This window comes from Pavona decussata, unplaced genomic scaffold, assembly GCF_977016875.1.
Source record: "Pavona decussata unplaced genomic scaffold, jaPavDecu1.1 SCAFFOLD_233, whole genome shotgun sequence".
NCBI classification, from domain to species: domain Eukaryota; kingdom Metazoa; phylum Cnidaria; class Anthozoa; order Scleractinia; family Agariciidae; genus Pavona; species Pavona decussata.
The window spans coordinates 2,050,135-2,062,211 of NW_028145638.1; positions in this window are offsets into that span (position 1 = coordinate 2,050,135).

A 12,077-nucleotide genomic window follows, 5' to 3' on the forward strand; every position below is an offset into this window, starting at 1 on the left:
TGTAAATGTTTATATTTTCCGCTTGTTGAGTTAAGTTTTTCACTGCAACCTTTCTTGTAGGGACCTGTTTTCCTATATTTCTTACTTATTCTTTGCAGAAATTCCCAGAGCAAGCGTAAAAATTCATAGCTTAACTTGTTCGAAGGACGGTTATTGTCAGATCAGCACTTCTGTGCGAACGACAACACTGACCTTCTCAACGACAACGTGGCTGCTTTTAATGGCATGAAAATTTAAGAGGTTAGTCTTGTACTTATATTACACCTAAATTGAAGAAATAAGTTTGGTTTCATTGCTTTACGTCCTTCGCATTAAAATGCAACAACTTTTGCCACTACAGGCATCAGGAATAATGTGCACGTATCTTTTTAATAACAGCGCCTCCGAATAGAGGCATTTTTGCGCGTTTTATGACTATGCGGGAAAAGCAGATTATAGCAAAGAACTAGGCGATTTTCACGTTGAAGTTTTTTTACGTCAACTACCAAATCCTCTTCGTTTTTCCTTTCGTATATTTAAATTTTGAAATCCCAGTGAGGTTTAGATAACAATATCCCTAATTAACCAGACTGGAAAACAACAAACTGAAGGATTCTGGTAATTGTAGTAAACAAAACCATTGTGAAATGACCTGTTTGAATCCAAAAAGAAAATTGATGGTAGCCATGCATTTTTCAGAGATAACCAACAATAATTACAAAAAGCGTCAAAACATATACCAATGTTTGGAATATTTTTCCAAATTGAAGCTTTTATTATCTATAAAAAATGCGCGGTTGTCCCCGATTTTCCTTTTGGATTTCAACAGCCCTTAGTAACATCCTTTTCCCGCACAGTCATATGCCGCGCAAACTCAGACCATCTCAAGGTGCGCAGAACATGTGCGCAGTAGCAGAAGAACGCACCGTCCTTAAACGTAGTTAACTGTGTACGACGTGATTTTGTAATTAAGAATTGGCCTGAAAATTTCAGAGGATGTAGAATCGGTAACTTCATGTTGTAAATAAAATGGTGTAAGTTCAACATAGGTGACAACGGTTACTATAAAGATACATGTCGATAAGTGTCAGGTGCACCGACGTAAAGAAAAAAAAGTTTTCGCTTCCCTCCGCGCGTCGAGGAAGGCAAAATAAGGGACTGCTCGTTGTCTACCCGGACATGTATGTCCCCATATTTATCGGAATCGTTCATTTCAAGCCATCTCTTATATTTAATAGACCCTTCTCCAAAATGGCGGCAACAGATTTGATTGAGTTAAAAATGAACTGAATGAAAAACTGATACCAGCACTGGAAAGCGCACCTTTACTTAAGTAACCTTGCAAAGTTTCAGCGTATTAGGTGTTATATTAGCTTAGGAAATGTAAGATGAAATTTGACGAATTTACAGACGTTTGTATGACTGGGGGTATACGTCATAGCCCCAGTCATACAAACGTCTGTAAATTTGTCATTTTTCAACTTACATTTCCTCAGCTGATATTACACCTGATATGCTGAAGCTTTGCAGGGTTACTAAAGTAAAAGTGCTCTTTACAGTGCTGGTATACGTTTTTAATTTAACCTATTTGAATTTTCGGCCGCCATTTTGGAGAAGGGTCTATTATTTAATATCGACACTTCGTTATTTTTCAGGTCAAAGTTATTAAGGTCAGAGCGGCCACTTTGTCCCTCCCCCCGCCTCCTTGGCCTGAATAGGTTCGTGGATTGTCTGCTGATGATATGATAATGATGTATTGGAATTTTGTTTTCCCTTTTTTAGACTCCTGAGTAGATATTACAGCAATATAAAATGCCGTGGCTCCAAAGAATCCAGTGTCACAGCACACCCAATGGTCTTCCCAGACACAGCTTCAACCCATACCACAGCACGCCCAGTTGCCAGCTGCAGAGCCATAGCCAGTACTCCCAGTTGCCAGCCTCGAAACCATCGTTCCCCATCCGCCAGTTATTTCGTCCAATCACTTCAGAATACCTTCAGCGTCGCCTCAACTAATCAAGGCAAAGGAAAACATCTTCAATATGGGCAGGAGCCCATTGGTCAGTCTTTTCCTTGTGGGTTGGGAATGGGGGGTAAATAAGGGCTCTGGATGAACCTTACAAAGCACACTTATGCACACACGTTCGGCCAGAAGTCAGCGGACTTCTTATTCGGCTTATCTTAACTTTAGCTATATTTGTTAGTGGGTCCCCTGGGTTGGGATGGGTTTTTTCCCCCTCCCTCTATGCTCCCTGTGGGTTCGTTTGCAGGTTATTCGGTTAGTTTCTGAATTTCGATCGGTATTGTCTTTTTCCTTCAAATTATTCGACTTCTGTTCGATTCTTTAGATCGGCACATTTTTCCACGAGTTCTTCGGCTTCAACTTCGATTTTTTTCGGAAACACCTCGTCGTCGTCATCGCCGCATTCGGTCTCCCGCTTAGTTGCGCGAAATTCAATTGATCTATCACGTTTCACTTGACGGTCAGAGCGCTGTTTAAAGTGAGGCTTTTCATCGTAAGGTTCAACCAGACTTAAACTGTAAGGCAGAATTTAGGAACTGGAGACACAAAGCCATTCAGCTAGTGTAGGGAGACCTTGTTTGGCCACTCCTTATAAGTTTAATGGTTTCTCTTGTTGCAGGTAGATAGTTAGCCAGGCTCGCAGTTTTGGACGGCTATCGTCTTTCCATAGGCGCTTCGCAATTGGCGTAGAAAATCATCAATATCGGATTCAAGATAGTCTACGCGGGAGAAAACGAACCAAGTCGGTAGCCTAGCGCCAAATTTGCGAGTGTAGATGAGTTGACAGAATAGTCTTGACTTCGAAACCCTATTGAGAACGGCTTTTTTGTCTGTTTCCTGTCCCTCTGTGAGCGCTCCCCCTCTACCTCTTTTCGCCGGTCTGAATAGGGTTAATAGTTAGCAGGGCATCATGGGACAATGCACACATCATAGCTTAGATATTGTAGCCTTCGAGACCAATCTACGCTGGAGAATCATCACAGCACCTGGAGCTGATCACAGGCAGTAAACTAGTAAGCAAGAATAGTACAGGAGTTTCAGGATTATAAAGTGACAGGCACTTAGAAGGCTTTTCTTGCTATGGCAGCGCGGACAATGAGACGAATACGAAGGCCATTTCGTCATAAGCGAATTCACGTATATCTGTTTCTTTGTTGATCTTGCCTCGTGGGAGGAGTCTTCTCTGCAAATGAGAAAGGCCTGCATTGCATCTTGTGGGCGAGAGAGTTTAGATCGTCTACAAATCGTAGGCGTAGGTAGTCCTCACAACTTATGGAGACTGGTGGAGTACGAAACGTTCACTGAAGAACTTCATTGGTCCTGTACCGGTACTACATTGGTTCTCTATTGGCACTGGTTTGGTGCCGGCCGGTCGAAGAAAGAAGACCAAGGTCGTCTCGCGCCAAAGGTAAGCTTAGATAGCTAAGGCAGTCAGTGAAAGTAGACGAGGTAATTGCCAAGACGGCGATGGAAGAAGACGACGAACCAAGGATTCGGAACCGAAGATGGTAAATACTGAACAAATCTTTTGCACTATGAAAGTATTTGGCATCCACCCACTACACCAAATGTTTGATTAGTTGCGACGGAATGGCAAAAGAAAAAGACTTAGATCCACCCTGAGGTATTATAGAATCTGTAGTAATAAATGTAGATGTCAAACTACCTTCTTGTGCAAATGGTTTTGTTGCTCGGATTAGGAAGCAGAGTGTAGACAGTGAAGATAGCATGTAGCAGTGATAACTTAATCACAGCTGTTTAAACTTACGTTGCAGGGAAAGCTTCATGGCTGGCGTACGTGAAAACACGATTAAAACTAAATTTTAATGGAAGGGAAAATATTTCCATAGTATTGAGGCTTGTTAGAGTTTTTAAGAGGGTTACAATCTGTGCTTGCCGCCTCACTGAAGCTAACTTTCACCAACGTTTGTTAAAGCTGTGCTATTGTTTTCGTTTTCGCGATGGTGGAATTTGGATACGACCACTGCAATTTAAATCTTAAAATTTGATGTAGGGAGCAACCTGAGCTTTATCGCGAAGTGGAAGGACAAGACCTCAGGCAGTTTCATAAATTCAGTCACAGGGGGCTTATTGGCAAAAATTGGACTCCGGTAGTTGTATTCGAATGAAGCCGTCGTGAAAACGTGCTTATGGCCGGCCAGCACCCGTCCCAGGTAAGACCCACTTTGTCGTCTATTCAAGCCGAACATCCACTGCCTTCGCTCCAACTACGACAGGACATTGCAACAACCATGGCGGATCCGGCTCTAGAGAAGCAGTCCATCGTGATGCGTGACAACTAAGAAGGTAGCTAGGGCACCGCTACACCCTGGCATGAGGTACGTGGGTTAACCACGTGATACAGCCACGAAGCTGTATCACGCTGGAAGATAACACCAATTTCCGATTATTGCTGAAATCGTGCTTAATTGGAATATTTTCGAAACGTATCGTCTTAGAAAGCAGGGGTCGGAATTGATGATATCTTCTATAAAAGGTCCGGATTTCCGCTCGAAATTTCGAAACTTTCGCTTTTTCGGCTTTTCGATATTCGGCTTTCGGCTTCGTGCACAGTCCCTGTGCTGTGTGTGCAAGCTTGGTATCGACTGTCTCGATAGCAAGCCCCAGCTGATCCCTGCATAACGTCCAGGGGCCCTGGAGTGTTCCATTTACTCGGGGTGTCTAGTTTTACGGACACAGGAGCAATCTTTGGTTTTCCTGGACACTAAATTTTCATATAGGAGCGCACCCTATGCTATATTTCATTTAGGTCCTGTGGCTTAACTAACATTACTTTAGGAAATGTGTATTAATCAACGTAGAAAAATAAAAGTTCCAAACACTGTGTCTTGTGTCTTTATTCACATAGCGACTGCTTAACTAGACGATACTAACGCAGCGATTTTATTTCAGGCACAATACTTTAAGATATGTAACTAATACATGTAGAGAAATAAAATTTAAAAATACTGTGTCTTGTGTCTTTATTCACATAGCGACTGCTTAACTAAACGATACTAACGCAGTGATTTTATTTCAGGTATAATACTTTAAGAAATGTGTAACTAATACACGTAGAGAAATGAAAATTAAAAATACTGTGTCTTGTGTCTTTATTCACCGGCATAGCGACTACTTAACTAAACGATACTAACGCAGGGATTTTATTTCTGGCATAGTAGTTTAAGAAATGTGTAACCAATACACGTAGGGAAATAAAAATAAAAATACTGTGCCTTGTGTCTTTTTTCTGCGTCTTGTGTCTTTATTCACATGGCGACTACTTATCTAAACTAACTCAGCCTTTTTATTTCAGGCACAATACTAACCCAATGATTCGATTGCAGCCGGAAACAAACGACGATTTTTTTCTTCAAAAGAATCAACGTCTCTTTTTGGCGGCAACAACCTCGACGACATTCAACGGATACACTTTGATTTACGACTTTCCTAGGTGAATATCACATGAATGTAAAAGGCATTAAATGGTGCTTTCTTTCTTGAAATAAAAGTTTGGACAACATACACTAGACTGGATGACTGTTTCATTAAAAATACTGTGTCTTATGTCTTTATTCACATAGCGACTGCTCAACTAAACGATACTAACGCAAGGATTTTATTTCAGGCAAAATACTAATCCAACGATTCAATTTCAGCCGGAAACAAACGACGATTTTTTTCTTAAAAGAATCAACGTCTTTTATTGGCGGCAACAGCCTCGACGGCATTCAAAGGATGCACTTTCACTTGCGACTTTTCTAAGTGAATATCACATGAATGTAAAAGGCACAAAGTGGTGCTTTCTTTCTTAAAAATAAAAGCTTGGACCGAACATACATAAGACTGAATGCCTGTTTCATTTGTGTTCATTATGGTTTATTAGGCTACTAACTTTTTAGTTTCAGGCCGAAAATTCGAATGGTGACGCAATATTACATTCAGCAACGTTTCAAATCATCTGGATTTTGACGGCGATTTTAGAGGACTTCAATTTTTTTGTCACTTCGCAGCTGTCTCTACTCGCTGAAACTTCCAAAGACGTCCCAAGAATATTCTTTTTCTGGAATGCGAAATCAAGACGCATTTAGTCCACTTCAGCAATCAGATGGATCATCAAGTTCCTCCGAAAGCAGAATGCTGTGAAGAAAACGCCCGAAAGAGAAACGTGTTTAACTGACCAAGCTATTTACGGTAAATCGATCAGGTAGATGGGATAGATACATGACGTCATAGCTGTCCACTTTTAGAGGTCTTCCATGAATGCCATTACATCATCTGTACTTCCGACAGCAGCGCCCTGAAACTGACAGCTCACCAGTTTTTGTCCTTTGTGGATTGCATCTGTCGTGGTCGAACAAGATTATAATCCAGAGCATTAACGCGAGAGGTACGCCAGATTTTTTTTTTCTAACAAATAATACTCTGAACTCTTTCAGTTCCTGTTTTTGGGGCGCATGTCAACAGCTACTCTTTGGACCTCTCTTTCAGTCAAGAAAAACCGCAACTCAGAGATGGCTTTAGAACATGCACAGAAACTGTAAGTATAACAAACGTACGGTTTTCAAGACTGGGGTGGCACACACGTATGGTTGACAAGTCGTCCATCAGTTCTACTGTATGCAGGTCAAAAGCCACAACGACAAACTTACGGCTTCAATGCCGGGGATTAAAACCCAAAGGCCTTAGCGGTGCGAGGGAAGATATTTGAAGCAGATCAGTAGTTCAGAAAATTTTCAGTGCCTTCATGATGGATTCAAATCCAGTCAGTGAAAGCAGCTTGGAAGCTGAGAATAATTATTTCTGTAATTTCAATCCGAATGGGATTCTAACCGAGTCGGTGACCTCAGTAGTTTGTTATCGTTAGTTGAACTTATGATGCGGGTCGAAAGCTCAGAACAACTGATTTCCGTACCTTCAATCAAGTGGGATTCAAACCCAGTTGATCTCTCTGATATGTTGATTCTTTTTAATTTGCTACTTATTGTGCTGTGTTATGTATGACATTGAAAGCAGGTCGACCAACAACAGCCCAAGAAAGACTGATATGTGAAGTCTCAATCAGATAGGATTGATACACAAGTAATCTATGTGGTAACTGGTTGAATTTTCCTTTAGTTGTTCACGAGGATTCAAACCCAATCGACCTTTCTATTTCTGATTCACCTTGCTGCTTACCGTGTTATGTTATTGAAGGCACTTGAGGGTCGCAAAAGACCCGACCATTAATGTGGTCTCTGTGGATTTAAACCCACTTGAGCAACAATTTAAACGTGCCTTAAACAGGATTCAAACCTGTAACCCGATATGTGGTCTCCGTGGGAGCTGAACACGTAATTTTGCCGCTCGAACCTTACAAGTAGAAGTGTAACCGGTACTTTTACTTTTTTTAAATTGAACTTTTGAGCGGAATTTTTCAGGACGTTCCAGACACAGTGTCCAAATTTTCCATCCTCGTCTTCGCGATTGAGGCACTTTCCTGTCATGTCCTGTGAACAGCAGCATGCTGTTTTATGACTTTATGATGCAACTGAAAAAGTGCAGTGTTTTAGTCGGTATGATTTCTTCACAGTTTTGCAGGTACTAAACCGTTTATATTTTGAGTCGCATTTTTATCAGGGAGCTTTTAGGAGTGGTGTCCCTGTGTCTCATCATCCAAGAATCCTGCCTTCCCTGTTTCGTGGAGTTGAGGTCTCTTTATGTCCCTCAGTACACGATTGCCTTCCAATCCACAAAGGTCCCGCATCCGAGTGCCGGCTGAGAAGCATGGCCATATCAGAGACCACTATCCACAGGCTACACGAGAGAGGATGACAACAGCACTCAGGAGGTACACAGTTCCAATGCACAGTCCACTGAACGCAACACAGCAATTCGCTTAAGCCTCTGGTTTTTACTCCGGGTGGTATGTATTTTTGTGCATCGTACGCGCGATTAACTTCGTCAGAGTCTGAATTTGCCTCACATAGCTTGACACATAGTGGATAGCTAGGTCATCAACTCAGTTGAGTGTGGAAAATAAAGCCTGGTTCACACCTGCGATATAATAAAAAACGACATGAAGACTAAAAACATCAGTTTTTCTTTATGTCGTTATCCTTATGTCATTAGGGAGCTTTAGTAAAGACGACAGCGACGGTAGCGAAAACGTCACTATTAAAATGAATTCGCGTTTTTTCAAACGTCGTCGCGATTATTCTAATTCACTATGAATGTAAAATGTAGGTGAAATTTCCTGGAGTTGAATTCTTGGAGAGCGCACCCAAGTTTAGAAAGAGAAAGAAAAATTCGTAGTCTTGTGTTCACGTCTTCCTTAAAACGTCCCATCAGGAAATTTCACGTCCCAGTCGTGCAGTGACGCCAAAGAAATGCACCAAAAAGTATAGTGCACTTGCGGATTTGTTGTTTTGGTTATTAAGCCCATCGTTTTTTTTTTTTTTTTTGTTTGTTTTTTAACGTTCTCGTTGCCGTCGCCGTTGTCGTTGCTAAAGCTCCCAGAAATTATGTTTTTACTGCGTCATTATGTTACGCTGTTCAAACTTGTGACATAAAACATCGACATCAATTTTTATTTGCATTTGCATGACCTCGCCTTTATGTCGTTATGTCGCTCGTGTGAACCAGTATTTACTGGTGTTTGCTTTCATTGCGCCATTTTACGCTCTGAAATTGGTTTAAGTTAAAAAAAATTGCGACAGTATTCTCGGCCAGTTAGAATTAAACCACACAATGATAGCCAATTTATGTCTGATTTGGATAATTTCCGATTATTTGAGCGTAGAGGCGTAGTGCCTGTAGCTTGCTTGGTGTTGCCAAGTACACTTAGGCTATACATCAACGCATTTTACATTTCTAACAAATGCATGCCGATAAAACTTTAAGGTGTATGATTTCCTATAGAACTGTTTGTGTTTTTCAGTGTTGTACAAAATGATTGTTCCCTTTGAGGAGCCGCTAGACCCCACAAGCTGCAGAGCTTTAACCTATTATCGTGCTTAAATAAAGGCAGTGTCTGCCTGTCTGTCTTGCAGGTAATTTTAGAAATTGAGTTTGAAAAGAATGAAAGGGTCAGAAAATTCACTATTTTTTTCATTTCTTAGACCAGTTCAGGGCCCGAAGATTGTAACTAACAGGGTAGAGGCTAAATACTTTGTTGTTTACGCGTCTTCCGAGAGGTAAGGAACTTAATTTAATGGTTTGATTCCATGAATGCTCAACATCCAATTTATCCTTGGAATTAATCTACAGATTGTCAAGACGACTAACGTTGACTAACAGGCTTACATGATACATATCAAATGAATTACGAGAGAGAAATTGTCTAGGAAAACCATTGATCGGGTGCATGGAAAGCAGGAAATCCACCTAAATAGGGATATGTGTTAGTGCAAGAAGAGAAGCCACGAAAAGAAAAGGCTTTAGCTTTCTTCAAATACCAAATACAAGAAGCGAGGGGCCGGGACAGGACGGGACGGGGTGACGAGGAATGAGATACTAGGTGGCATTCAGTTAACACCGGACAAATGTAGAGCGAACGCGGATAAGGTTATAGATCGTTATAATATGAATGATGCCGGAAAACGTGATTAATTTCCATAATTTGTCATGTCAATTCAGACGTCGCAATTTAACTTAAGCTTTTCATTTTTTCCCTCTCAGATAACTCCTTGCAGAACGTTTCTCGAAAGAGTACTTGGGACAAGTCAGCGGAGTCAAGTTGTCAGAAAAGTGTGGATCAGGGGGCCGTGCACAGCTGAGTGGGGGCAGAAAATCAAGCTTTCGGAGTAAAAAACGCCAACTATAGTTAAGATGAGCACACACTGCAAAACAGTTGGATTAGCTTCGTTTGTAGGAAACGCACGTGGTCCTCGAACGAAAGTTTAGAAGTGAGCTACGAAGCTAGCGCGCGACAGTGCACGCTTTCGGTGACTGCGCCTCGAATTCGCACTTGTTTTTAGAGAGAAAAAAAGCGAACGCTGTTTTGCAGTTTGAGATGAAGTAATCTGTTGGTTAGTTATGTAGAAAACTGTTTTCTCCCAAAATGGTTCTGTGAGTGACCACCTAACTTCTCGGAGTGCCCAGGTATGAAAACGTTTTGCTTCGAGTTTCCCTCATTCGTGCACTAATCATCCTACACAGCTTTAAGGACCCTTGCAAAAGGATTAACGCATGAAAAGATGCATTTTCCTGCCACTCAAGGAGTTGCCAACGAGGTCTTTCCCACATATCCTTTCAAATTCCCATAACCACTTTCTTCCACCCTCTTCTCCCAGCCTTACCTCTCCTCTATTACTCCATTATCATGATGAACATGGCCCTTGGTCCATCCCCCTTCCCCTCCCCAAAAGTTTCCACCCCTTTTTAAAAAACCAAAGTTGTTCATGAACGATCAATATATAATATAAGACATGAGATCATTGTTTCATGATATCATTTGTGTGTTTTATTGTTCATGAGGCCATATATCCTTAGCACTCCCTCGGAAGCAAGACAAAGGGATGATTTGCGTGCGATTCCTTGTACGTTGTCTGACGAGATATTTCATCCTTTTAGTTAACAAGACATTCAATTTTTCCTTAACAAAATTTAAGAGGGGAGGGGGACCTGACATCACACATTTTAGAGGGTCAAGTGCAAAATGTCCTAGCTATTCATTTGTCATGTATGTATATTATGAATAGATGGGATGTTTTTGCACTGACAGCCTCTCAATTATCGACACCTCAGAGTTGATGATTGTGCAAAAGTCATCCCTTTGATCTTCCATTATTCATGCTTCCTGAGTTTTTAACCATTTGAAGTAAACCTGAGCCATCCACTTGCCTACTGACATCTCCTTGAGTTGGCGCTAAATACATCTCCTTGACTAATTGCAAATTAGTTTCATTGGCGCCTTTTACAGAATCTATGGTTTTTCACTTTAGCTACAGTTTTTGCAAAAGTGTTGTTTGTGATGATTGTGTATGGATTATCACAAACTTATAAATTGGTGATTTAAAGACTTGTAGTCTGTTTGGATTACTTCTCTCGTCTTTTGGATTGACGACGGTCACTAACAGAGGTAAACGAAACAGTCTTTTACTAAGCCTTTCTCCCTCATGCCAAACTTAAAATTAAAATTCAAAAAAGCTCTAAATTGTTTTTTTGAAATTGTATTATTTCATATCAGCAATTGAAGTTATGTAAACTTTATATTTAATTAACAGAATTAATTTTCACTGACCGATGAATCGACTTTTTGAAATTTGGGTTTAATAACGTAACGGTAAAAGCAAACGCAGATTGATAAATCGTTGTTTTTTCACCTTAAAAATTCACCTTGAGTCAAAAATTATTTTTAAACAAGTCACGAAAAATAACTTAATTTGGCTGCGCTTGGAACAGCTGAAATCTTTCCTGATCCTAACATGTATAATCACAATAACAAAGCATTAACTTACTAATGAAGGGAGACATTTTGGTGTTCCAAGCAACTGAAAAATGTTTAAGAAAGTACAAATTGCGTTATTTTTTGAAAAACATAAATCCGAGCTCTTAGTAAGGTTTTGAGCCTTTTCAAGCTTTTGTAATTGTAACATCTAGTTGAATTTATATTTTTCTTTTTGTATCCGCCACCAACTTTGTAATTACTGCAATGTAAATACCTCAGTGAAATTGTAAATAACATAGTATACACCAAATACTGTATGTAGAGTGTTTTGTATGTAAAAGTAAGCTTAAAGAATATTGAAAATTAAAAAAAAATCCATTACTGTCAACAATTTACGCCGTAGTTCTAGTTGAGAGGGTTATGCAGACTACCATATATCTAGGAGTAAGGTGAGTATAGACTTGCAATTTAAAATTTGAGCTGGGATTTAGGAGATAAAATCATATTTTAAGATTACTCTTACAATTTAGGGCTTATTGCGTTCGACGTAGAAAGAACGCACTCCTAATTCAGATTGGAGTCGAGATTGTATGGGATAATCAACGAATGAATGAATGGATCTTGGGACGTGTATCTGGCATCCCCCGCAGATTATGCAGGGGTGGATGACGTCATCACCAACTTGGCAAAGGAGAGAGAGCCTGG